The 27,362-nt window shown below is 36.0% G+C and overlaps 1 long non-coding RNA gene across 1 annotated transcript in view; it reads left to right on the top strand.

Annotated features, from left to right (window-relative positions):
• Nucleotides 1-26,708, top strand: part of LOC144341164 (uncharacterized) — a 49,432-nt gene extending 22,724 nt beyond the window's left edge. The window contains exons 2-3 of the long non-coding RNA XR_013417941.1: nucleotides 25,414-25,458; nucleotides 25,712-26,708. This is a non-coding gene — a long non-coding RNA (uncharacterized LOC144341164). The remainder of the gene's footprint in view (nucleotides 1-25,413; nucleotides 25,459-25,711) is intronic.
• Nucleotides 26,709-27,362: the final 654 nt, after the last annotated feature.

Below are 27,362 nucleotides of genomic sequence, written 5' to 3'. Positions count from 1 at the left end.
GGCTACCCACCTCCCAGTGGCAAAATAAAAAGGCGTATTTCTTCCCCTGCCTGTGGTGTCTGCATACGAGATTCATATCCTCCCCCAAGTTCTGGCCAGGAAGCTTCTCACCCCATTCAAATTGTTACAAAGTTCAGCTGGAGATTTCCTTCTCCTTGTGGTGTTTTCTGCCCCTGCTTCTCTGGTCTCCCACCCAATGGATCCCTGTGGTCCCAGGCAGGAATGGCCTGCTTAGGGATCCAGGGAGCTCTCAAGGCCTTTCTGCTGCTTCCTCTACCCCTGTACTTCACTCGACTCTCTAAATTGACTCAGCTCCAGGTAAGGTCAGAAACTTCTCCCACATAAAGACCTTCAGTTTCTCCAGTAAGGGTGTGTGTTCAGGAGAGGAGGCTCTCCCTTTCCCACTTCCAATGTTGGGGCACACAGTATTTGGGGTGTCTCCCAGGTCCTGCAGGAGCAGTCTGTTTCCTTCAGAGTGTCTGTGGATCCTCTTGGGATTGCTGGTTTGTTCTTGCAGTTGATCAGAAGCTAAAAATCACAACGCAAGCCTCCACAGGCTGCTCTGTCCGTCCAAGTCAGAGCTGCAATCTAGTCCTACCTCCTGTCTGCCATGATGATCAAGAAGAGAATTTTAAAAGCAGCAACAGAAAATTGTCAAATCATATATAAGGGAATTCCCTTTGGACTATCAAGACTATTTGCATATTTATCAGCAGGCACCTTTCAGGCCAAGAAAGAATGGAATGATATACATATATTTTTTATATTTTAATTTATATTTTTAAATATACTTTAAGTTCTAGGGTACATGTGCTCAACGTGCAGGTTTGATACGTAGGTATAACTGTGCCATGTTGGTTTGCTGCACCCATCAACTCATCATTTACATAGGTATTTCTCCTAAAGCTATACCTCCCTGAGCCCCCCACCCCCCAACAGGCCCCATTGTGTGATGTTCCCTGCCCCGTGTCCAAGTGATCTCATTGTTCAATTCCCACCTATGAGTGAGAACATGTGGTGTTTGGTTTTCTGTCCTTGTGATAGTTTGCTCAGAATGATGGTTTCCAGCTTCATCTATGTCTCTGCAAAGGACATGAACTCATCTTTCTATGGCTGCATAGTATTCCATGGTGTATATGTGCCACATTTTCTTGATCCAGTCTATCATTGACTGACATTTGGGTTGGTTCCAGGTCTTTGCTATTGTGAATAGTGCTACAATAAACAAACGTATGCATATGTCTTTATAGTAGCACGATCCTTTGGGTATATACCCAGTAACGGGATTTATGGGTCAAATAGTATTTGTAGTTCTAGATCCTTGATGGATTGACACACTGTCTTCCACAATGGTTGAACTAATTTACACTCCCAGCAACAGTGTAAAAGCATTGCTATTTTTCCACATCCTCTCCAGCATCTGTTGTTTCTTGACTTTTTAATAATTGCCATGGCATGAGATTTTAGCTCATTGTGGTTTTGATTGCATTTCTCTGATGGCCAGTGATGATGAGCATTTTTTCATGTGTCTGTTGGCTGCATGGATGTCTTCTTTTGAGAAGTGTCTGTTCATATCCTTTGCACACTTTTTGATGGGGTTGTGATTTTTTCTTGTAAATATTTTTGTTATTTGTAGATTTTGGGTATTAACCCTTTGTTGGATGGATAGATTGCAAAAATTTTCTCCCATTCTATAGGTTGACTGTTCACTCTGATAGTAGTTTCTTTTGTTGTACAGATGCTCTTTAGTTTAATTAGATCCCATTTGTCTATTTTGGCTTTTGTTGCAATTGCTTTTGGTGTTTTAGTCACGAGATCCTTGCCCATGCCTATGTCCTGAATGGTATTGTGTAGGTTTTCTTCTAGGGTTTTTATGGTTTTATGTCTAACATTTAAGTTGTTAATCCATCTGGAATTGAGTTTTGTATAAGGTGTAAGGCAGGGATCCAGTTTCATCTTTCTACATATGGCTAGCCAGTTTTCCCAGCACCATGAATTTAATAGGGAATCCTTTCCCCATTTCTTGTTTTTGTCAGGTTTGTTAAAGATCAGATGGTTGCAGATGTGTGGCATTATTTATGAGGCCTCTGTTTTGTTCCATTGGTCTATATATCTGTTTTGGAACCAGTACCATACTTTTTTAGTTACTGTAGCCTTGTAGTATAGTTTGAAATCAGGTAGCATGATGCCTCCAGCTTTGTTCTTTTTGCTTAGGATTATTTTGGCAATGTGGACTCTTTTTTGGTTCCATATGAACTTTAAAGTATTTTTTTCCAATTCTGTGAAGAAAGTCATTGGTAGTTTGATGGGGATGGCATTGAAAATCTATAAATTACCTTGGGCAGACAGCCATTTTCATGATATTTATTCTTCTTATCCATGAGCATGGAATGTTCTTCCATTTGTTTGTGTCCTCTTTTATACTGTTGAGCAGTGGTTTGTAGTTCTCCTTGAAGAGGTCCTTCACATCCCTTGTAAGTTGGATTCCTAGGTATTTTATTGTCTTTGTAGCAGTTGTGAATGAGAGTTCACTCATATTTGACACTCTGTCTGTTATTTGTGTATAGGAATGCTGTGATTTTTGCACATTGATTTTGTATTCTGAGACTTTGCTGAAAGTGCTTACCAACTAAAGGAGATTTTGGGCTCAGATGATGGGGTTTTCTAAATATATAATCATGTCACCTGCAAACAGGGACAATTTGACTTCTTCTTTTCCTAATTGAATACCCTTTATTTCTTTCTCCTGCCTGATTGCCCTGACCAGACCTTCCAACACTATGTTGAGTAGGAGTGGTAAGAGAGGGCATCCTTGTCTTGTGCCAGTTTTCAAAGGGAATGCTTCCAGCTTTTGCCCATTCAGTATGATATTGGCTGTGGGTTTGTCATAAATAGCTCTTACTATTTTGAGATACATCCCATCATTACCTAGTTTATTGACAGTTTTTAGCATGAAGGGCTGCTGAATTTTGTTGAAGGCCTTTTCTGCATCTATTGAGATAATCATGTGGTTTTTGTCTTTGGTTCTGTTTATGTGATGGGTTATGTTTATTGATTTGCATATGTTAAACCAGCCTTGCATCCAAGGTATGAAGCCAACTTGATCATGGTGGATAAGCTTTTTGATGTGTTGCTGTATTTGGTTTGCCAGTATTTCATTGAGGATTTTTGAATAGATGTTCATCAAGATATTGGTCTAAAATTCTCTTTTTTTGTTGTGTCTCTGCCAGACTTTGCTATCAGGATGATGCTAGCCTCATAAAATGAGTTAGGCAGGAGTCCCTCTTTTTCTATTCATTGGAATAGTTTCAGAAGGAATGATACCAGCTCCTCTTTGTACCTCTGGTAGGATTTGGCTGTTAATCCATCTAGTCCTGGCCTTTTTTTGGTTGGTATGCTATTAATTTTGTCTCAATTTCAGAGCCTGTTATTGGTCTATTCAAAGATTCAACTTCTTCCTGGTTTAGTCTTGGGTTGGTGCATATATCCAGGAATTTAAGAATGGGATGATATATTAAGTATGCTGAAAGAAAAAAGTATTCCAACCAAGAAGACCTACCTTGCAGAACTAAGTTGCATACAAAAACTAGTTTTATCCTTCCTTCCAACAATTTATGTTGTTCATATCCTGAGATTTTTATATTGTGCATTACTTAACAATATACATATTTTTCATAGACTTTTAAACTTCATTGTAGACATATGTATGATTTACACACCACCATTACAATATTGAAGTATTCTGGGTTTGGCTAAGAGATTTATACATTCATGAAGTTGGTTTTTTGAAAAAATAAACAAATTGAAAGACCCTTAGTTAGTCTAGTTAAGAGAAAAGAGAGAAGACAAACAAAATTAAAAATGAAAGTGAAGACAAGAAATGCCTCAGAAATAAAATGGACAGATGCGGCTCTTGTAAGAAATTACATGCCAATCAATTAGATAACCTAGAGAAAACTGATAAATTCATAGAGAAAGGCAACCCACCAAGACTGAGTCAGGAAGAAATAGAAAGCCTGAAGAGACAAATAATAAGTAATGAGATAGAAGAAGTAATTAAAAAGACTCCCCCAAACAACAACATAACTCAGGTCCAGATGAATTCACAGCTGAATGTTACCAAATATTCAAAGAATTAATACTGGTACTTCTCAAACTCTTTCAAAAAATTGAGCTAACACATTTTATGAAGCCAGCCTCACTTTGATACCTAAGCAAGACAAAAACATCACAAGAAAAGGAAACTGTAGGCCAGTGACTCTGATGAATATTCACGCAAAATTTCTTAAGAAAATACTAGCAAACCATATCCAACAGCACATCAAAAAGATTATATATCATGACCAAGTGGGATTTATACCAAGCACGCTAGGCTGGTTGAACATATGCAAATTAATTAATATGATACATCACATTAATAGAATGATAGTAACAAACCATATGATTATCTCATTGACACAGAAAAAGCATTTGACAAAGTCCAACATCCTTTCTCGATTTAAAAACTCTCTCAACAGTGTGGACATAGGAAAAGTTTTTCAACATAATAAAGGCCATTTATTTAAAAAACTACAGGTAACATTATAATCAATTGGAGACAACAAAGTTTTCCACTAAGATTTGGCACAAGGCAAGGATGTCCACTCTTGCCACTTCTATTCAACATAGTGCTGGAAGTACCAGCAAGAGCAATTAGACTAAAAAGAGAAACAAAATATGTACAAACACAAAAGAAAGAAGTAAAATTATTTCTATTTACAGATGACATGATTTTATGTGTTAACCCCCCCACACACACACAGATTACACAACAAATGCCTATTAGAACTAATAAATGAATTCATTGAAGTTTCAGGATATGAAATCAACATGTAAAAATCAGTAGTTATGGATTAGACTAGAAAAATCTGTAGTATTTTTCCATACAAATAGTGACCTAACTGATAAATAAATCAAGAAATCATTTCTGGCTGGGTGTGGTGGCTCAAGCCTGTAATCCCAGCACTTTGGAAGGCCAAGGCAATTGGATCACTTGAGGTCAGGAGCTCAAGACTAGCCTGGTCAACATGGTGAAACCCCGTCTATACTAAAATACAAAAAAATTATCCGGGTGTGGTGGTGTGTGCCTGTAGTCCCAGCTAATTAGGAGACTGAGACAGGAGAATCCCTTGAACTCAGGAGGTGGAAGTTTCAGTGAGCTGGGATCATGCCACTGCAGCAGTCCAGCATGGGCTACATGGAAGACCTCATCTCAAAAAAAAAAAAAAAAAAAAAAAGGAAAAGAAAAAGAAAACATTCCCATTTATAATAGCACAAAAATACGTAGAAATACATTTATCCAAGGAGGTGAAAGATCTGTATACTAAAACCTATAAAACATTGATGAAGTAAATTGAAAGAGGCACAAATAAATGAAAAGATATCTTAAGTTCACAGATTAGAAGAATTAATACTGTTAAAATGCTTATGCCAGCCAAAATAATCTACAAATTCAATGTAATTCTTACCAAAACTGCAATGATATTTTTCAAGGAAATAGGCAAAAAAATCCCAAAATTTGTGTGGAACTACAAAAAACCCTGAATAGCCAAAGCAATTTTGAGAAAGAAAAATAAAAGTCAGAGGCATCACACTTCCTGATTTATAATTATATTACAAAGCTATATTAACCAAAACAGTATGGCTCTGGCATAAAAACAGATACATAGACCAGTAAAATAGAGTAGAGAGCTCAGAAATCAATCCAAGCACTGATGGTCAACCACTTTTTATCAAGGGCATGCAAGAGGACATGATGGAGAAGGGAGAGTCTTCGATAAATAGTGCTAGGAAAACTAAATTTCCACATACAAAAGAATGAAATTAGACTTTTATCTTGCACCATACACAAAAATCAATTCAAAATGGACAAAATCCTCAAATATAAAGTCAGAAACTATAGAATTCCTGAAAGAGAACATAGGGAAAAAGCTCCTGGACATCGGCCTTGGCAATAATATTTTAAATGTCACACCAAAAGCATAGGCCATAAAGGCACAAATAAATAAATGGGACTACATAAAACCAAAAAGCTTTTGCACAACAAAGGAAACAATCAACAAAATGAAATGGAAGTCTATAGCTTGACAAAAATTATTTGAAAACTATATATCTGTTATGGGGTTAAAATTGAAAATTTATGAAGGGCTCATACAACTGAAGAGTGGAAAAACAAATAACTTTATTTAAAAATGAGCAAAAGACTTGAATAGATATTTCCCCAAAGGAGACATACTAATGGAACAACAGGTATATGAAAATGTGTTCAACATCATTAATAATCAGGGAAATGCAAATCAAAACCACCATAAGATACCATCTCACATCCATTAGGATGGCTACTATCAAAAAGTTAGAAGTTAAATGTTGGTGAGGATGTGGAGGCAGAGAAATTTGCTACATTGTTGATGGGAATAGACATTATATTGGTACAGGCATTATGGAAAACAGTATGGAAGTTTCTAAATAAATAAAAAGTAGAACTGCCATATGATCCATCAATTCCTCTTCCAAGCTATACCAAAAGGAAGATATCTGCAGTCCCATGTTCATTTCAGCATTATTCATAATAGCAAAGATATAGAAACAACCAAACTGTCTGTCGATAGATGAACAAATAAAGAAACTGTGGTGCAAATACATACTGAAATATTATTCAGCCTTAATAAAGAATGAAATTTTCCATTTTCTACAACATGGATGAGCTTGGAGGAAATTACGCCAAGTGAAATAAGCCAGGCACAGAAAAAGAATATTGCATAACTTCACTTATATGTGGAATCTAAAAAAAAGTCAAATATACAGAGACAGAGAACAAAACAGTGGTTACCAGGAGCTGGGGAGCAGGAGGAGGAAATGAGACATAGATCAGAAGATACAAAGCAGCAAACATGTAGTATAAACAAGTTTAGATATCTAATGCACAATATGGGAATTATAAGTAATAAAATTTTACTGTATGTGAGATTTATGCTAATTGAGTAGACTGTAGCTGCTCTTGTCACAGAAACAAAGAAATTGGTAACTAAGTGAGATGACGTATATGTTATTTTCATCACTATAGTAACCATTTTACTACCTATATGTGTCCCGTATATCATGTTATATATTGTAAATATACACAATAAAATTTATTTTTTAAAAAGCAAAATAACAACAACAAAAAGAAATATATACCAAATACCAGACCACTAAGATTTTAGAAGTTTTACAATTTTAGTTCTTATAGTTAGTTCCATGCTCTATTTCAAGAAGCAGGTATATGGTATAAGGAAAGAATCAAGGTTCCTTATTTTGCATGTAGATAATAAATTGTTCTAGCACTATATATAAAAAAGACTATTCTTCCTCCGTGAAATTGCTTTATACTTTTGCTGGAAATCAGTTGACAATATATGTGTGGATATTTTACTGTGTTCTTTATTCTGTTTGATTGATCTATTTGTCTATTTTGACATAAATAGCACACCATCTTAATTATTGTACTTTTAGAATGCCTTAAAATCAGATGCTGCAAGTTTATCAACTCTTATTATTTTCAAAACTAGGCTGTACTCATGCCTTTGAATTTCCATGCATATTTTAGAATAAGCATATCAATTTCTTTAAAAGTTGCTGAAATTTTGAAATTGTAGTTGTGTCAAATCTATAAATCAGACAGCAATCCTACTCCTAGCTATATATCCATAAAAAGAGGTGTGCTTGTGTGTACAGGGACACATCTGCAGGAATGTTCATGCCAGTATTATCTATGATAATCCCCAATTGGAAACAAAGCAAATTTCTAACAATATTAAAATAGATAGATATATTATATAGAGAAATGGAGATGAACAAACTTCAAGTACATGCATTAACATGAATTAATCTCTCAAATTATGTTAAAGTAAAAAAGCAAGTTACAAGTAATACATCCAGTATAAATCTGTGTATAAAAATTTAAAAACAGGCAAAATAAACTATCATTTTAAGGATGCATATATATTTTGTATAATGGTAAAAAAAAAAAAAAAGCCTACAAATCAGGATTATGGCTATCCCTAGGAGGAATGGAATATGAATCAGTGTTTTCCTTCTATGGTACTGGCAATTAGCTACAGAATATTTTACAGTTATTTTTAAGATATATTTTATATATCTCATATATATATACACATACATATAATACATGTATATGTGTGTTCATGTGCATTATATACATTATTTATGTATGATACTTTTAACCAAAAAAATGAGAATAGTTATTACTGCAAATTTGTATGCAAGGATTGGTGTTTTTGACCTGTGGGTTCCATTGTAAGGTAGATTGATTGGGTTATTTATTTTGAAACTCCAACTCTCATCACCTGTGAGACTTTCTCTTGGTCTAGTCAATTTATTCAGAGAGGAATCCTTAACCTGGTTGACAGTGCTCTCAGAAATAAATGAAAGAAGTGAGCTAAGATGTTTCACTATTTCATATAGAATGTTTCATTTAATTCTCCTCAACTGAGCCTACTCTTCCCAATTCCAGAGTCCTTCTGGTTGAACTTCTCTGGAACATAAAGCCTCAGTCTTGTGCTTGTCTGGGGAGGAAGAGTAGGCTGGGTATTATATTAGTCCATTTTCACACTGCTAATAAACATACCTGAGACTGTCAATTTACAAAAGAAAGAAGGTTAATGGACTTACAGTTCCATGTGGCTGGAAAGGCCTCACAATCATGGTGGAAGGTGAAAGACATGTCTCACATGGTGGCAGACAAGAGGAGAGAGCTTGTGTGGGGAAACTCCTGTTTTTAAAACCATCAGATCTCATGAGACTTATTCACTATCAGAACAGCACAGGAAAGACCCGCTCCCATGATTCAATCACCTCCCACCAGGTTCCTCCCATGACACGTGGGAATTGTGGGAGTTACAATTCAAGATGAGATTTGGGTGGGAACACAGCCAAACCATATTGGGTATACATCATGTGGGAAGGAAATATGATATTTCCTTGCATAGACTTTTACCCACTCTCTTTTCGGCCCAGTCATATCCCCACTCTCAGAGGTAGCTCATTCCCTCAATTCCAAGACTTTCTGGAGTTCTGTGGCACCAATTGGCTTGCTTCTCTATTTTCACCACTGCTGGTTTACCTTTTCTTTTTCTCAATCTGTTGAACCAATTTCTAGTTGGCTCACTACTTTCCAGCTTACATTATTTTATTTGCTGCCATCTCTTCTCTTTTCTTCATCCTTGTGTTTTATCTCAACATATAAATACACAAAACCACATACTCAGTAGTCATATCTTGGTTTCTAATCCTTTTCTCCAATAAAATGAACCAGGAAATAGCTGGTTCTAGGAGTAGTTATGGATGATACAAGATGATCCTGGAGCATCTTGTAGTGTCAAAATGCAAAAAAAGTGTTAAAAGGATAAAAATACAGAAGATATTAAAAGAACACAGGCAGTAAGCTAAAGAGCTCCTGCTGGCCAAAGGTGGAAAAATTTGAGCAGCAAAATAAATAATAAAGTTGTTGTCCAATACAAAAAGTGTTAGATAAATCTACATAAGAACAAATTGATATAAATATATGACTGGATAAATAAATAGGGGAGAAGGGATAAATCTCCCTTACAAAATAATTCTAAAGAATATATGTAGATAATCCCTGACCTGGGAAGCCGAGCTTAATTCTTCTCCCAATGAGTGTGGGCTGGACTTATTGACTTCTTTCCAAAGGATAGAATTTGGAAAGGAAAAAATAACTTTACTGTACCTCTCAGACATTACCTTAACCAAGTGATCAAAGTTAACATCAACAGGGATATGTCATGTTGATATCATGTAGCCGTGTAATATGATTTGGCTCTGTGTCCCTACCCAAATCTCATCTTGTAGCTCCCACAATTCCCACATGTGTGGGAGGGACCTGGTGGAAGATGACTGAATCATGGGGATGGATCTTTCCTGTACTGTTCTTGTGATAGTGAATGGGTCTCACAAGATCTGATAGTTTTAAAAATGGGAGTTTCCCTGCACAAGTTCTTTCTTTGCCTGCTGCCATCCACATAAGATGTGACTTGCTCCTTCTTGCCTTCCCACATGATTGTGATACCTCCCCACCCACGTAGAACTGTAAGTCCGATAAATCTCTTTATTTTGTAAATTACCTTGTCTTTATCAGCAGTTTGAAAACAGACTAATACACTCTGATTTGATGCAATGTGAAGGACACTTCTGTGATGTTGTTTCCCAAATCTCATAATTTCAATTTAATTATGAGAAAACCTCAGACAAATCTAAATTGGAGGATGTTTTACAAACTGCCTGCTATGGTCTGAATGTTTGCATCCCCCCAAAATTCATATTATTGAAACATAATCTCTACCTCTTAATAATATTAAGAGGTAGGGCCTTTGGGAGGTGACCAGGTCTTGAGGGCAGAGCCCTCATGAATGAGATTAGTGTTCTTGTAAATGAGGCTCAAGGGAACTTGTTCCCTCCTTCTACCAAGTGAGATGCCATCTGTGAGAAAGTAGACACTCATCAGGCACCAAATCTGCTGGTGCCTTGATCCTGGACTTCCTAGCCTCAAGAACTTTATTGTTTATAAATTACACAGTCTAAGGCATTTTGTTATAGCAGCTCAAATTGACTAAGACACTGCCTGACCAGCATTCTTCAAAATTGTCAGGGTCATGAAAAAAAGAAAAAACTGAGACATTGTCAAAGATTAGAAGAGACTAAGGAGAACTGACCACTAAATTCAATGTAGTGTCCTGAATTAAATCCTGCAACATTAGTGAGAAAATTGGTGAAATACAGAGTGTCTGTTAATAATAAATGTTATTGTCTGTTTTGACAAATGTACCAAGGTCATGTAAGATGTTAACTTTAAGGGAAACTAGAATGTCTCTGTATTGTTTGTAACTTCTCTTTTGTAAATTTAAAATTAAGAAGTTTATTGAAAAAAATCCCTATAGTGAAGTTCCAAGAAGAAACTATGTTCTTCCAGGTTTTACCAGAAGTTCATAATCCTGGAAAATTCCTACTTCTGCTTCAAGGCTCAGTTGGATGGTGAGGTCCTTGGGAAGCCTCCTGTAACTTCTCCAGATACAGGGTTTCCACAGAACCTGGTACTTACCTCCTGATATGGTTTGACTGTGTCCCCACCCAAATCTCATCTTGAATTATAGCTCCCATAATTCCAAAGTGTTGTGAGAGGGACCTGGTGGGAGACAATTAAAACATGGGGGAGGTCCCCCCATACTGTTCTTGTGGTAGTGAATAAGTCTCATGGGATCTGATGGTTTTATAAAGGGAAACTCCTTTCACTTAGTTCTCATTCTCTCTCTTTTCTGTTGCCATGTAAGATGTGCCTTTCACCTTCCATCATAATTGTGAGACCTTCCCAGCCATGTTGAACTGTGAGTCCAGTGGTGTGAAGACAAACTAATACATCTCCTTTTAATTGCGCTACTCACAGAGTCCCCACATTCAATAAATATGTGTGTGTTTGAGCCAAGTTGGTTATGGAGTACGGCACAGCCATTTCAATGTAAAAAACAAAGTGAATAAAAGCCACCAATTACTACTTTAAATAAATCTAGTTTTCATTGGAAATTATTCCTTTCTGATAACTGTTTGCTTCAAAGTACCTGGATTTTTTGGAAGTAAAATACAGTCCAAGACCGTTGCTTCAAATCGCGGGGAAGTATTACAACTATACTATGATGAAAAGCAAAGGTTTAATTAGCCTTGTGCTAGTGACGTTTTTCTAAATAGTAAACTAAGCACTGTGAGAACCTTCCCACTCTTAATTATTAGGGAAATTATGCCTTGTAAAAGTAAACCCTACCCAGATGATGTTTAATGGGCCAGACAGGCAGGAAATATTTAACATTTGTAGCCTCCTGGTGTCGTATTTTTCTTTTATCTTTGTTGGTTTCTTTCCCATTAAATGATTGGAAAATTACTGTGACTTTATTCCCATAGGCCGAAAATTAGCCTGCTAAGCTTCAGCCTTAATCAGATTCTGATGACTAAGAATTAATCTATTTTAGCAGAAGCATGTCTAACGGAAATCAGTACAGCTCTTCTCTGCCACAGCAGAGCAGTGGCTGCTGTCTCCAGTGATTGATATGCAGTAGCCAAATGTAGAAATCATTCAGGTCTAAACCCTTTTGTTCTCTGGCCAATATTGATTAAATTTTGTTTTTTCAGAGGACATCTGTTCACATGCACAGCTCTCACAGTGTTAAAAAAAACTTTCATTTTGAAGGCTTAAAAAGAAGTGTTTTAAGAGAGTAAAAATTTAAACCTCTCTGGCATAACTACATGTGGCTGTGATCTCCCACCCCTGACATTGTGATTCAGGGTTATTCCAACTATTTCAAGAGATGACAGAAAGTTGTTACAATATTCAAATTCAAAGTTAAAAAATATAAACATATTAGTTTATATTTTAATATGTCACAAGAGAAGGTTGCAAGGATAAAACAGTGTGATATAGAATTGTAACTCCAAAGAAACTATACATAGAGAATTTATTCAAAATTAATTCAGCATTTATTTATCGACCACTTACTATTGCCAAGTGGACCCGTATATGGTGGTGTTCCCATAGGATTACAATGGAGCTGAAAAATTCCTATTTCCTAGTGATATTGTAGCTGTAGTAAAGTCATAGCACAACACATTACTCACGTGTTTGTGGTGATGCTGGTGTACTGTGCTGCCAGCCATATAAAAGTAGAGCACCTATAGTCATGTACAGTACATAATATTTGATATAGTAATAAATGGCTATGTTATTGGTTTATATATTTACTATACTATACTTTTTATCATGATTTTAGAGTGTATTCATTTTTTTAAAAAAGTTAACTGTAAACAGTCTCAGGCAGGTCCTTCAGGAGGTATTCCAGAAGAAGGCATTTTCACAGGAGATGACAGCTTCATGTATGTTATTGCTCCTAAAGATCTTCTAGTGGGACAAGAGGTGGAGGTGGAAGACAGTGACAGTGATGATCCTACCCTGTGTAGGTCAAAGCTGATGTGTGCCTTTGTGTTTTTGTTTTTAACAAAAAAGTTTAAAAAGTAAAATAATTTAAAAATAGAAAAAAGCTTATAAAATAAGGAAATAAAAAACAAAAATATTTTTGTACAGCTGTATGTGTTTGTGTTTTAAGCTAAATATTAATACAAGAGTTAAAAAGTTAAAAAAAAGTAAAAGTTTGTAAGGTAAAAAAAGTTAGAGTAATCTAAAGTTAATGTATTATTAAGGAAAGAAAAATTTAAAAATAAATTTAGTGTAGCCCAAATGTATTGTGTTTATAAAGTCTAAGGTAGTGTCCAGTTATGCCCTGGGCCTTCACATTCACTCACCACTCCCTCACTGACTCACCCGCAGCAACTTCCAGTCTTGCAAGCTCCATTCATGGTAAGTGTTCTGTATAAGCGCACCATTTTTTTCTTTTATATTATATTTTTACTGTACCTTTTTGTGTTTCAATGTGTGTTTAAATATACAAATACTTACCATTGTGTTAGAATTAGCGATACCATTCAGTACAGTACATGCAGTACAGATTTTTAGCCTCAGAGCAGTCTAGTCATACAGGCTAGATTGTAGTGTGCTTTATTGTCTAGCTTTGTGTATGTACAATCTATGATGTTTACATAACAATGAAATCTCCTAACGTATTTCTCAGAACCTATACTTGTCGTTAAGTGACACATGACCATGTAAGTCAAGGGTAAACAGACGTTGTAGAGTTGGTCAAAGTAGAAATTGATCTAGATGGTAGGATTTGAGTGTTCTGCTGCTTTAAAATATCATGTCAATCTAGGTTTGTCATAGTCTAATTTCCCAGGGTTAGTAATCTTCTTTATAAATACGAACACTCCAGAGAGCTTTATAAACTGCTTCTTTCAATAAGTTCTCCCTCTGGTCACTTGCCTCACCTGCATGCACCTTCTGCTCAGCCAAGCTAGCCTCATAATTCCACAGTCTGTGCTCTGGAGTCATTTTTTTTCTGTCTCCACATCCTTCCCTTTCATTCTACCTTTTAATCAAGGTCCATATCCAATACTACCTCCTCTGTAAAGCTTGCCCTGGTATCATTCTTGGTATCACTCTTATTGTTTGTATCATTTCTTTGATAACTAATGTTTTGCCTATATCATGGCAAGTAAGCAATTAATATTAATTGCTGTGGTGTGTGTGTGTGTGTGTCTGGAAAATCCTAATATAGTATGTTTCTAGGAATTTCTCCACTTTTCTTTAGGTTATCTAATCTGGTGGTGTACAATTATTCATTATAGCCCCTTAAGATCATTCGTGCAATTATAATATCTCCTCTGTCATTTATGATTTTATTTATTTGAGTCTTCTCTCTTTTTCTTCTTAGTCTAGCTAAGGATTTGCTGATTTTGCTATCTTTTCAAAAAACCAATGCTTAATTTTTTTCAATTTTTGGAATTTTCCTCTATTTTCTATTTCATTTATTTCTGATCTGATCTTATTTCTTTCCTTCTGTTAATTTTAGGGTTAGCTTCTTGTTCTTTTTCTAGTTCCCTGAGGTCAAAGTTAGGGCATTTATTTGACATCTATTTTCTTTTTCAATGTAGGTATTTATCATTATAAATTTTCCTTCATAGTACTACTCTGGCTGCATTCTGTAATTTTTGGTACGTTGTGTCATCATTTTTATTTGTTGAGTTATTTTATAATTTTCTTTTTGAGTTCTTTTTTGACCCGAGTTGTTTAAGAGTGTGTTTATTAATTTCCATATATTTGTGAATTTTCCCATTTTTTAATTACTGATTTTGGTTTCACTCCATTATTATTGCAAATATACTTGGAATAATTTTGACCTTCTTAAAGTTGTTGAGACTTGTTTTGTGATCTAGCATGTGACTGAGCCTGGAGAATGTGCGTTTAAGAAAAGTGAGTATTCTGCTGTTGTTTAGTGGAATGTACTGCATATGCTTGTTGGGTCCACTTGGTCTATAGTATAGTTCAGTTCTTTCGGTTCTGCTATTTCCTTATTAATTTTCAGTCTGAATGGTTTATCCATTATAAATAGTTGGGCATTGAAGCTTCCTACTATTATTATATTGCTGTCTATTTCTCCCTTCATATATACCATTTTTGGTTTTATATATTAGGTGTTTTGATGTTGCATGCATACATATTTATAACTGTTCTATCTTCCTTTTGAATTGATTTTTATTAAGTAATGCTGTACTTTGTCTCTTGTGACATTGTTTAACCAACAGTCCATTTTGTCTGATAGAAATGTAGTCACTCCCACTTTCTTTTAGCTACCAATTGCTTGGAATACTGGGGAGTTTCGTTTATTTACATTCAAAGTAATTACTGATTTGTAAGCCATTTTGTTTTTTTGTGTGTGTTTTTTGTACTTCTCTTGTTCCCCTCTTCTCTTAGTTCCTTTCTTTGTGTTTTGATGAATTTTTTAAAATAGCAGTGTGCTTGGTTCTTTTCTCTTTATCTTTGATGTATCTACTTTTTTTTTTTTTGCGGTTAACATGAGACTTTTAGCAAACATTTTATAATTGTAACTGTCGATTTTAAGTTGATAACTTAATATCAATCTCATACAGAAGCTCTATACTTCTTCCTCCCTGTTATATAATTCATGTTAGACTTGACTTCTTTCTATGTGGTGTTCTATTAAAAATTTTCTGTGGTTATAGTTATTAGCACCTACTTATGTTTTGTAATTTAAATACTAGTGTTAAACATGACTTACATGCCACCATTACAGCATTACGATATTCTGTGTTTGCCTTTATATTTACCTTTAAGAGTGAGATTTTTACTTTCATATGTTTCTGTGTTGCTCTTTAGCATATTTTTATTCTAACTTGAAGTGTTTCCTCTAGCACTTGTTGTAAGGCATGTCTAGTCATGATGGATTCCTATAGTTTTTGTTTGAGAATGTCTTTATGTCTCCCTCATTTCTAAAGGATATATTTGCTGGGTAAAGTATTCTTAATTAGCAGTTTATTCTTTTAGTATTTTGAGTATCAGCTTACCCTCTCCTAGCTTGCAAGGTTTCTGTTGTGGAATTCACTTATACCTTTAGGAAGCTTCCCTTGTGTGTGATAAGTTGATCTCTTTCTACTTTCAAAATTCTCTCTCTCTCTCTCTTATTTTTCACTTTTGACAATTTAATTACAGTATGTCTCACTGTAAACCTCTTTTGGGTTCCACCTTTCTAGGTGTCTTTAGGCTTCCTGAATTTGAATGTCCATTTTCTGTCTTTAGATTTGGGCCATTTTAAAAGCATTATTTCCTTAAATACACATTCTGTCACATTCTTTCTCTCTTCTCCTTTTTGGATTTTCATAATGTATATATTAGTTTGGTTGATAGTGTCCCATAAGACTTGTAGGCTTACTTCATTCTTTTTTCTTTTGATTTCTCTAACTGGATAATTTCAAATAACCTGTCTTTGATTTTGCTGATTCTTTCTTCTGCTTTATTGAGTCTGCTATTGAGATTCTCTATTGAGGTTTTCAGTTCAGTCATTATAACCTTTATCCTCAAGATTTCAGTTTCTCTCTTTTTTACTGTTTGTATTTCTTAATGAACTCATTTTGTTCATGTCTTGCTTTCCTGATTTCATTGAATTGTCTACCTATGTTATCTTGCAGTTCATTGAGCTTCTCTCAAATGATTATTTTGAATTCTCTGTCAAGAAGTTTATGGCTCTACATTGATTTAAGGTTGGTTACCAGAGCTTCATTAGTTTCCTTTGGTGATATTATGATAGCCTGATTCTTTGTGATCCTTGTAGGCTTATGTTTGTGTTTGTGCATTTTAAGGAGCAGTTACTTCTTCCAGAATTCATTGACTTGTTCAGATCTTTTACTGAAGTGTCCCCAGATGGACAGGACTACCTCTGAACTGTGGTCAAGTGGGGATAAAGTTGGGTCATGCTGTTGCTTCTTGTATCTGCAGTTGGGTCTACTGTCAGCAGGCCTGTTACTAGGGGCATAGGTGAATATGGTTCTTGCCAGGACCTTTCCCAGAAGAGCCTTCCTCTGGGGCCACAAACAAGCAGAGCTGAAGGCATTTCCACAGGGGAATGAATTTGAATGCCCATTTTTTCTCTTTAGATTTCGGCTGTTTTAAACCATTATTTCTTTAAATACACTTTCTGTCATAGTCTTTCTCTCTTCTCATTTTTGGATTTTCACAATACATACATTAGTTTGATTGATGGTGTCCCATAAGACTTGTAGACTTCCTTCACTCTTTTTTCTTTTCATTCCTCTAACTAGATCTGTTTTCAGATCTGTAGTAGGGTCTATAACGATAGACCCACTACTGGAGTACTGGCCTGCTTTCTTAAGGCACCTCTTCTCAGTCTTGGGTTCACTGGGGTGTTACAAGCTCCTACCTGTGTCCACAAACTCCTGCATAGGTACTTTTGTCTGTGGATAGTTGCCAAATTATTATTTGTATGGAGGACAAAGGCTGGGATGTTTTATTCTGCCATTTTGCTAATGTCACTGCTCAGGAAATTTCCTCATGTTTTTAAATTATAGCAATTAAGTTCTGTTATTTATAGTCTACAGTGAATTTTGGTCTGTGTTACATTAACAGAAGTTCACGATTATTTGTAATGGAAACTGCCTCAGAATGTGTTTCTTTTAATATTTTAGAAATAATGTATTTGTTTGGGGGTCTGTAATACTTGCATGCTCAGTGAAAATAATGTGACCACTCTTTAATTTTACAAATATTATACCAACATGATCTGAGATACCACATCAAACCACAGAGAAAGGCCTGCAAAGGCATGATTCACATATAGAATATGTAAATTGAGAGAAAATTCCCTTTCCACACTGTTGACCCACTTCTTTTCATATCTGTAGAAAACATGGAGAAACGTTATCACAATCCCAGGAGAGAAGAGTCCTGCTTATCTCCCTGTCTCACATCTGCTTGTGATCTCTTAGTTGAGTGCAATTTTTCCATCTTTATAACTTATATGTAGAACAAATTAAAGTAAAATTAGAGAAGTATTCAAATCAATTAATTTTAGTAATTGGAACTATTAACATTGTGGGTTGCTAATGTTTTTCTCCTTCTGATTCTAGAATCCAGGTTATTCAGGAATAAAGATTGTGGGTGTGGGGGTGTGTGTGCGTGCGTGTGTCTGTGCATGTGTGCACACACATGTGCATTCAGAAAGTAGACACCTTATTGAGAAAGAAAAAGCAAGATGATCAGCAAGGCACCGTTCCTATTTTCAGAGTTAGGAAACTTCTGTGATTAGATAGGGGCTTTAAACCTTAACTCAGAAGTTAGAACTTCACTGTCCCCTTCTACTTCTTCCCACAAGAGTGGCTGAGAGAAGTCTTTATCCCCTCTTGAACAACTTTCAAGGAGCCCAGGGATGCCTTGCACATGGTGGACACTTGATAAATATTTGCTAAACGAGTGAATTGTTATATGTGTATATAACCAGTTCACTCTTCCCATGTCTCTTCTTACTCATGGGAGGTTTTAAGAATAGACTCTGTTTCAGAATTATACAATCGGACCAATTACACATATTTAAGATTGGATGCTAAGATTAATTGTTATAAATTCCAATCTTACTGCTTCTTAGAATAGCTTGTCATAAGATCAGAGTGATCATCATGAAGCTGTGATTCAATCTAAACAGCGTGGAGTCAGAGTCTGGCCCTTACTCAATAATCCATGAGGGATATCTACAAAAAACAGGATAAGGAAGCTGAGATTGGCAAGGGGAGGTGTAGTGTTTTAGTAACAGGGTCAGAGAAAGCTTCTTTGTTGGGGAGCAAATGAGTAGAGACCCAAATGAAGTGTGACCTCTGCTGCCTTTTCACACAGTATGCACTATAAGGTCATTAACCTATTATCAGGCTCCATTTTATCTGTTATCTTTCAATTAGATGGTTCTCCTATCTCCCTCAAGATCCTATTCTGGCAAAAAAACATAGCTCCAGGCGTGGGTACCTGTGGTTTAACCTACTTTCATGTTCTGTCTTCTTAATGATTTGAGTTTGTCGTTCCCTCCCTCAGTCATGGAGGTAGTCATGCTGACCTGTAGACTAGTCTCACAGCAACCTCAGTAGGGATATTAGGAAATAAGTAAGTGAACTTAAAGTATGATCCCAAAAGACTCACATGAGTGTAATGATTACAAGAAAATGTATAAAATGTTTTCTTGATCAAGGTCATTGATAAATGACATAGGAAGAAGGCAAAGTCACATTTCAATGACTTCATGTTTCTGTCCAAGGGCAGCTTGGACCATGTTGATTCCATACATCTTGTGTGGAATGGCGTCCTCACTGTGGGACTCTGACTGTCCATCCAGAGTTAGAGGCAAGATAAATAGGACAGAAACAAACTGGGTAGCTCAAACAGGCAACAGTTTCCCAAGAAAAAAGTTATTTAAAAACTAAGATGATCAGATTTTAAACTAGTTTGGGTCTAAAGCAGAAGGGAATGTCTACATAGAGCTCCACAGAGGCATGTCATTTCTTTTCTGAAGTGGGCAATTTTAAGATTAGCTAGGACAAGACAAGTAAGCTAATATATTTCAATAGTTCTAACCAATAAATATTTGTTTAGCACCTGCTGTGTTAGGAGACCTTTTATTAGCGAGGGGCTCACAATCTAGTGAGAGAAGATAAACCTGATAGCAAAATGCAGGAAGAGCTATTACCTTATCTCTCTTCTAGCTTAGGAGTCTAGGAAAACTTCCCAGCTTTGCTTATTATTCCAAACAGCAAGCACAAGTTCCAGGTTTCTTAGCCCACAAGTCTGCTGGTATACACGACATCTAAATGTAGATCTTGAAATTTTCATGGTCTATTTCTAAGCCTGTTGCCATTAGTAGAGGCTCCCTCTGCCCACCTCCTCAAACACTTTCCCAACAACCTCCTCCCCCAACCAAAGCCAAACTACCATACCCTCTCTTTGATTGTAAAATTTCTAGTGAGAAATGAGATTTACTGTTAGTTAAGCTTCTTCCCAACATATGTTCAGGGACTCTACTTAATCAATTACCTTTGTTCTACTAGATAATTTTCTTTAAGTTTCCTCTGTTATTTTCAGAACTAGAGGTGCTTAAAAGTGACCAAGTTGTTGGCTCTCTTTGTATCTCCAAACTTAAAGGAGAGTGCTGTATTTGCTTTCCCAAGCAAGTTGAAAATTGACATCTTCATGATATTGATTCTGCTAAGAGGAAGATGGTATACCTTTCCAAGTATTCATCCCAGACCATGGTTTCTGACTTGTAGGATTTCCTTCCAAGCATCAATGATTATGTGTGGCAAGATAATAAGGACATCTACATGATTTATTACTCGTATTTTCCAACATTGAAGTCAGCTTGGGAAGCAACAACTTGGCAGGACTCATAAGGTCTATTTCCCTCCCTTTGATGCAGAGGTTCTAGGTAACTCTTATACTTGTCATACCCTTTAACTTTATAATATCATTCTTCTTCTCCATGGCAAACCGCCCCCTAAATCCTGCCTGGATCTCACTTACCTCAAAGTGGAAGGAACAGATATTTCTGACTCTGTCTCTAATAAATGTTTATTTCATTTGCATGTGGTTTTCTCATTATGGGGCTATTACAATAAGGAGTTGGTACTAGGGCTGGGGTGACTAAGGGTTGAGTTTGTTTAGTGTGACTTTGACAGATCCTTAACTCAGCTTGGTATGTTCTTAACTATTGTTACTAAAGTATATGAATGATTCTAGATCCTGCCTACCTTGTTTTATCTATTTTCCCTAAGTTCTGACTGGTTGGCACAGTGCCACCTGGATTTGTTTATTCAACTCTTTCTATTTATACAGTCTGTTGTTAAATTACGATTTCTATCATATAGATGTCCCCCCTGACATCTTCCCACAAATTGCTGGCCATCTGTGATTCACTCTAGTGCATACTCTATATTGTTACACCCAAATGTAATTGAATTAACAATCTGAACAAATGCCATACTTTAATATGGCCAAACATAATTACAGTAATAATTTAAGGCTATTCCCTTGAAATTTTTAAATAATTAAACTTATAACATATTCAAATAATTTGACTCTGTTAATAGGTGCATAGTGTAGTAGAAAAAGCCCTGCTCAAGGAGTCAGTCAGGCTTGTATTTGACTTTTACCTCTGGCAGTTATTATCTGTTGCTTTAGAAATTTAGACATATTTCTTAAATGTTTTTGAGCCTTGGTAATATCTTCTGTAATGGAGAAGAATAACAGATACTTTGTGCATTGGAACTGAATGGGAAATATATGTGAGAGCACCTTAGTGCCTGACATTGCAGCTAGTATATACAGGCATTTGGGTGCATGGATATTGGCATCACCCTAGGCTTTGATTCCTGGAAGTGCTATTCAATTGTTATGTGACCTTGAGAAACCTATTTATCTTCTTTATTTCTCAATGCCCTCCTATAGTAAATGGGGCTAAGTTTTCCTGTCTTATAGGGCTGTTCTATGGATTAAGTAATATGATAAAAGTAAAGTGCTTAGCACAATATCTAGCAAGTTCGTAAATGTTCAATAAATGTTTGCTCTGTTAATATAAGCTATTTCATAACTATTACTAATATTTGTGCAAGAAGTGAAATTACATATAAATTTGACAAAGGGAAGCTTCTCTCTGTAAAATAAAAAGTAAAAATCCTTTCAAACAAAAACAGTAGACGCTGCATTATATGACTATCCAAAAAAATAGGCTCAATTAAACAGCCTAATCCATGATCATAAGCCATTGTATGAAGAACTTTCAACAAATCTTAGAAAAATCAGCACTGAAAGAGAATCATTGGAGTTTGTTTACTTTTAGTCTTGCATTAAGATGAAACTAGAGACTTGTACGTAGATGATGTTCAAATAATATTTGTAAAAGGAATTCTTTTGTATAGCATGTGGATATTTGAAAGAGTTTTAAAGGAATTTTTCAAAATGTATCTTTATTCCCCATGGGTTGTGTGTATCAGGATATGATTCTTTTCTTGGCAAAAAAAAATTCAAACATGTTATCATTCCGTAAATGACCCATGGAAAGACTAATAATGACTGTACTTCAAGTGAGATACCATGGTATACAGAAAATGTTTTTACAAAATTATCTGAATATAGATAACTTTTTTCCCTTTTGGGAGCATATTATTTTCTGGGAACATTATTTTTCCATGTTTGAACACTAGTGAGATGAATAGATGCTATGTAAAAAACAATCTCAAAACTCTGCTTTATGTAGTCTGAACACAGGGAAAACCTTTAAAAGACCTCATTATCTCAGCTTTCTGTTCATGAAAAATCACTGTAAAGATTGATACATCTGCTAGTTTTATAAATATTACTTGCTGGTTGCACTTATAGAGAAAAAATGTGTCTTGTAGTAGCATACTGATATCTCTATTCAATACCTTTTCTCTTCCTGACTCTAACCCTAGGGAGAAATGCTCCTATCCAGGAGTTTCTGGTAAGTATTGAACAACCTACTCTCAGGAAAATAAAACATCCCTGGTCTATAGTGTATGATTTTTTGCTGTTGTGTCAATATTTCCACCATCTGGAGTTGGACAAAAGATACACACAGTCAACTCCAGCAAGCTGGAACTGGCCCATCACTACTCATATTCCCTACCAAACATGTGACTCTTGTGGGGGTGACATTTGCAATACTTGAGACAGAATGCCAGACACAGGAAAGAGACATGACCAATGCTGTGCCCAATCCCTTTGCCTCAGGTATTGGTCCAAAGGTGGACATGTGACCCAGTTTGGATTAAGAGCTTTATAAAAAATTTAATATTTGAAAGCTGAAAGAATTTCCTTCTTTGCACTTGAATAATGAGCTGTGATATCACAACTTCAGAGCTTCTTGGGCCTTTTTATCCATGCATGTTGTAGAAGAGAAGGAGGCCCTGCAAAGAGTGGGAGACATGAGAGATGGATGGAGAGAGACAAAGGGAAGGCCGAGGGGAGAGAGAGAGCAAGTGAGCACATTTTAAATATCTTTTACAGCTACATGAGCCAAAATTTCCATTAGTTGCTTAAGTTAACTTGAATTCAGTTTCTCTGACTTGCACTTAGTACATATATGCCATACTCAAACAACAGATGAATATTAGAATGATGACTTAGAAGAATCATGATTTATATTTGAAGATTTTTATAGCAATTACCATGAATTTTATTTAAGATTTTTAAAAGGTATTTTTTTTGTTTGTTTTTGTTTTTGTTTGTTTTTCTTTGGAATGGAATCTTGCTCTGTCACCCAAGCTGGAGTGCAGTGGTGTGATCTTGGCTCACTGCAATCTCCACCCCCTGGGTCAAGTGATTCTCCTGCCTCAGCCTCCTGAGTAGCTGGGACCGCCACACCTGGCTAATTTTTTTGTATTTTTAGTAGAGATGGGGTTTCACCATGTTAGCCAGGATGGTCTCAATCTCCTGACTTTGTGATCTGCCTGCCTCAGTCTCCCAAAGTGCTGGGCCACCGAGGCAGGCCAAAAGTTTTTTTCTAATGCGTATGGATTGACTAAGATCACATGCTTTCTATGGCTTTTGAAGCCCCATTGTCCTATTGTCCCTTAAAAGTTAGTGATTTAGTGGACCAAATGGCTCTCTCTGTCTTTATCTCTTTCTATATATAAATGGATTTTTCATCAAAATAAAGACATGCATGTATAAAATCTTGCAAAACATAATCTCAGGCCCCAATCTGAGTTTGAGACATACTGATTTAGAGCAATAATGGATAGCAATAATAACTACACTTTATTTCAAAAGGCAAAGACAAAAACAGCCCCCCTTCCTAATACTGTACATAGTATCTTAAGACCCATCTGTTCCCAGGGCTGCTCAGATAGCGGTCTGCTTTGCATGGTGCCTGCTATGGTTTGAATGTGTCACCCAAAGTTCATGTGATGGAAACTTAATTTCCCAATACAATAGTATTGAGAGGTGGGACCTTACTGTAAGAGGCTCTGCCTTCATGAATGAATTAATGTCATTATCGTTGGAGTGGGTTTGTTACCAAAGTGAGTTTGACCTCCTCTTGCTCTCTCAAACTCTCTTGCTCTTCCACCTCCCACCATGGGATGAGAGCACTAAGGCCCTCTCCAGATGGGGACCTCTGGATCTTGGACACCTCAGCCTCCAGAATAACAATAAATAAGTCTCTGTGTTTATAAATTACCCAGTCTCAGGTATTCTGTTATAGTAGCCCAAAATAGACTTAGTGCCAGAATCAGTTAGATTTGTTATACAATTAGTTAGATTTATCATTCTAAAAATTTTCATAAATGTCTCGTGTACATTTTTGTTTATGAAAGAAGCTGCCACAAGGATCTAGTTATTGAGCCGCTGTCACCTCATGGTTCAGAGCATTCGCTGGGTTTGCATCTGCATTTTGGCTCAGCATTGCCTGACTATGTGATCTTGGGAAAGTATTTAACTTTATAAAAATTAATTGTCTCACGTCAAATGGCAATATTTGCATTTTAGCGTGTTCCTATGTTTTGCATCTGCCCTACAAGTCATGATAGCAAATTCTTCTGGAATTTTCCTTCCTCGAACCTGTCATCCACATGGCTACCCTGGAAATTGCCAAGGTGGTTAAAAAAAAAAAAAGAGTGAGTTTTCCACTCTCCAGCCTACCCAATTACCGGTACTGGGGCTTTCGCTTTCCTACCACTGCTGTCTGTTGTGGGTCAAATGTCCCATGCTCTGTTTGGGGGCACTTATGAGTGTCCTGCCTAATGATAATGACAGTGCCCATGGAAGTTCTGCTAAGTCTTGAAGCATAGACAGATACTAATATGCTGGACAATTCACTGCTGAGGTGGAGGCCACTGATGGTGGCAGCTATTATCCGCCCAACAATGACAACAACCACTGAATGGTTTTTCTGCCAAAGTGAGGACGGTCTATTATCCTAGCTTCCACTCTGCTCCCTGGTGCTGGCCACTTAGTGATGATTGGCCATATTTTCATGGTAACTCTTCCCTTTTATCCCTAACTCCCCTGTGATGCTTTAGGTCTGAGGATTCTACCCTCTTCTGAGGTTTTGGCCCCTTCATTTCCTTTCTTCTCTCTCAGCCCAGGTAACCTTCAACAATTTTCCTTCTAGGGATAGGAGTTGAGGTTATTGTCTTCCCTTTTTAAATTTTAAATTTTAGTTATGCAATTTCTTTGTCCCACTCCCTTCAGGAATTTTCTTTTAAGTCTCAAGAGACTAGTTAGAAAACATTTGAAACAACAACAACAAACCCAACCAACCAACCAGCCAAATAACCAGCAACTAAACCAAACCAACAATGTAAATGTATTTTTTCTTCTCACTTCTCTTGTAGAAAAATGGTAATGCTTCCGTGTTCCTCCTACTTATTGGAGAAAAGGTAAGAGTGCGTGAAAGAAAGTAAAATCAGAAAGACTGACACTTCAAGATCTTCTTTCCTTAATGTAACAGAATCCATCCATGAACACTGTTGGTCTGGTGTTGGATGTCTGAGTTAACTTTGGCCAACTGTGGTTCTTTTCTAGGAATATTAGAATTGCAACTCATAAAGCATAGCCTTTCGATAGGTGTTAAAAATTTAAGATGTAAAACTTGAGAGTTATTAATGGTCTTGTTTCCTGTCATATACACAGAGAACCAGAGGAAATTCACCTACAGACAAAGAAAGAAGAATAAGGGAGACTTGAAAAGAAGAAGAGAGGTGACAGACACGTAAGGAACTTCATAGCATTTCTTCTAGAACCTGGTACTAGTGGTTTCTGGATTTTAACTACATTCTTATTACTGGGTTTTGTGAGTTGCATTTCTGTCACTTGTGACACAGTGTCCTACAACAAATATACCCACTTCACAGGGTTTCTGTAAAGTTTAGGGACAATAAGACCTTTCAGTCTCTTAGTATAATGTCTGGCACTTAATAAGCATACAGAATGTTGCTGTTATTATCACAGTTTGCTTTATGATATCTGACTTGTAGTTACTAAGATTTCCTACACTATTCATGTTTGTCCAAGATAAAATTATTTACTCATTTACCATCTGTTTTGTCCACTTTACAGTTAAGGAATCATGCCTATTCTTTATCACCATTACATGCTCTTAGACACCATTACTTACTTAGTGCAGTGTCTCATACGTAGTAGGCATTATGATGATTTGTTCAATGAATGCATTTGGGATATAATGCGGTAATAATTGTTTAATTTCAGTGACTTCAGAACAAACAAACAAAAATATCACTCCTAACTATTGTCATATATATTGAAGTTAAAACTGACAAGTAGTCAAAAAATTTAATTTTTTCTTGAAAATGCTTGATAAAACTTCTATTGAATAAAGGGTTCTTTGCTTTTGTATTAATTCTGAAAACTGAGCTACTCTTGCAGGTTTGAAATGTTTTTAATAAAATGCCACATACAAGGTGATCACATTCTGAAATTACATTAGCTACCGGAGAAAGAGCAGCTGTACTTGAGATTAGTGTGTTTGGGGCAAAGGTGCAGAATATCATCATTTTACAAAATTTGCTACCTGTCTTTTACTATGCATTCTGTCTTTATATTTTTTAATATAGAGATTTTAAAAGGTAATTCAAAAATGCCCACTTTGTTGTATGATTTATGATAGGGAAATGAGCATTTTTCTGGGAAAGCATGTTAATATTAACTTTTACTATTGGAGAGAAATGTTGACTTAATAAAGGTGCTTTCCTAATGACTTACCTGGCTTGACATTCTTTTGTGATTTAGTACTATGAAAGTTACACATTACTAATCAATAAGTTTTGTAGCTTTCTCTGCTTCTCCAGTGTGGACACAAAATATCTCTGGAGTGACTTCAAACTTGGCCTTTTTCACTTCCTTTAAAGCAATTCCTCTCAACTATTATTCTTTCCTCTTAAGCTTTGTTTGTCTCTCTTTTGGAAAAAAAGATTATCAGGCTGTTACCTAATAAAAGTCTTCAAGAATAAATTGTACAACTGTAAGGAAAAAATCATGTTTGACCTTATCTGAAAACAGATGGAGAAGATCCATAGTTTAAATCATGGAATGGAAGAAAAAGAACTGGCTTTGAAGAAATCAAAGTTTGTTTTGTGCTGTTTTTGTTTGTCGTGGATGCTTTAAGAAGTTACTGAAAACTAGGACTCCTCTCCCTAGAGGAAACTATAAATCAATACACACAAATTCTTCATGACATTTCAGAGAGTTCACAACATGCTGAAAATCTTCTATGAATTCTGTTAAGAACACTTGCTCTCAAGAAAAACGTGCAAAGAGTAAAGAT

This window comes from Macaca mulatta, chromosome 5 (genome assembly GCF_049350105.2).
Source record: "Macaca mulatta isolate MMU2019108-1 chromosome 5, T2T-MMU8v2.0, whole genome shotgun sequence".
Taxonomy (NCBI): domain Eukaryota; kingdom Metazoa; phylum Chordata; class Mammalia; order Primates; family Cercopithecidae; genus Macaca; species Macaca mulatta.
Note: the sequence above shows the minus strand (reverse complement) of the source record. Positions and strands in the feature narration are given on the sequence as shown.